Here is a 1873-nt window from a genome sequence, read left to right as displayed (position 1 = left end):
TGTGTGTGTGTCACTGTGGGTTTCAGGACATAGGGTGTGGGGGAGGGAGAGAGGTGCTCTTACCAGAGGCTGAAGGCAGATACTTCTTTCCTAGTTCAACTGCAGATCTTAATGTTCTCTGAGGAATGGGTAAGTGGCCCCTGTTTGGTGCTTGGAATTACACACTTCAGTTCATAGGAACTGAAGTAAATAAAGGGTTAAAGGGAAGACTTAGCCCTTGAAATATTACTTATTAGATTCATATCTGAGATGAAGGAAAGAATTAAAGGCTTTTAAGAAGTGACCTTTTTTTGGTGGTACTAGGGATTGAACCCAGGGTTGCTCTACTAAGCTACATCCCTAGCTCTTTTTAGTTTGTATTTTGAGGCAGGATCTCACTAAGTTGCCAAGAATGGCCTCAAACGTAAGATTCTTCTGCTTTAGCCTCCTATATTGCTAGATTACGGGCATGCACCACTGTGCCCAGTGACTTTTTTTTGCAGTGCTGGAGATCAAACCCAAGTGCTCTACCACTGAGCCACACCCCTAATCCAACATATTTTTTTTCATATTTAATATATATATATGTATATATATATTTCTTCCTATCTAATATATGTGTGTATATATATATGTATATGTGTATCTGTGTGTGTGTATACACATACACACACACACACACACACATAACACTGAAAAACATCCCTAGCTCTTTTTTATTCTTTATTTTGAGACAGGATCTTAAGTTGTTTAGAGCCTCTGTAAGTTGCTGAGGCTGGCTTTGAACTTCTGATCCTCCTGTCTCAGCCTCCCGAGCCACTGGGATTATAGGCATGAATCATAATGCCCGGCTTCCTCTTTAATATTGCTACTGGATGGGACATAATTTTAAGTAAAAACAAAATAATTTTACATCTGTTCCTTTGTTAGGATTTGGTGAGGTTTTTTTGTTTTTTAAATCTTTTGAAATAAGTGAGAAGAGCTAAGATATTTCAGAGGTGTGAGGATGGGGTTGGGAATCATTATAAGGGGTTGTCTAGATAAAGGAGAAATTCAAAGGCTAAAAGAATAAAAAGCTACAGTTATGACCATGCAACAGGAGCTTTTGAGAAGGTGACAGTTATGATGTGAGACAGGTCAAAGAAATTTGGAAATTTTCTTTTTTCTTTGGAAACCTGGCTAAAGACACTGGTTAAGGGGGGCTTTGGGGAGATAAAAATCTTAGATTCAAAGCTATGGAAGTAGTCAGAAGTAGGTCAGGTTAGACTCAAATGACTCATACTTTTGTCATTTCCTAAGATTGACACGTTCTCCCCTTCTGCTCAATTCATGTTATCCATTTCCTGGCTTTGTTATTTTGTGTTTAGCTGCTTTTTCAGTTTAGATTGGTTTGCATTTCAGGTGTTTTTTAGGGAGATGTTTCTCAAACTGGATCCTAAGGGTCTCTGGGAATCTCTTAGGAGTCTGAGTTCTTGAGGTTATGAAGTTCCTTCAAATTGCAAACTACTACCACATAAGAAGTTGTATTTTTGCCAGGTGGAGTGGTACATGTCTGCAGTTGCAGCTGCTGAGAAAGTTAATGCAGGGGGGCTCCAAATTTGAGATTGGTTTCGCAATGTAGGGAGGCCCTATCTTAAGGTATGTGATAGTGAATATGGAAGAAAGCTATTCCTATGGGAACCAATATTTCTCAAAAGATCTGCAGAGTAATTGTGGGGAGCCCATGATTTCTAAGGTTTTACAAACAATTCTATTATAGCTTTCATTTTCCATGATGCAACCTGCCCTCTCCTATTCCCATGTGCTTGATTTTAATAATTATGAAGAGCCCCAAAGCACTGTTGGGACATTAATGAGATCTGGCTTGATGTGACTTTTACAATCACAGTCTAAT

This window comes from Ictidomys tridecemlineatus, chromosome 11 (assembly GCF_052094955.1).
Source record: "Ictidomys tridecemlineatus isolate mIctTri1 chromosome 11, mIctTri1.hap1, whole genome shotgun sequence".
NCBI lineage: Eukaryota > Metazoa > Chordata > Mammalia > Rodentia > Sciuridae > Ictidomys > Ictidomys tridecemlineatus.
This window is presented reverse-complemented; position numbering follows the sequence as displayed.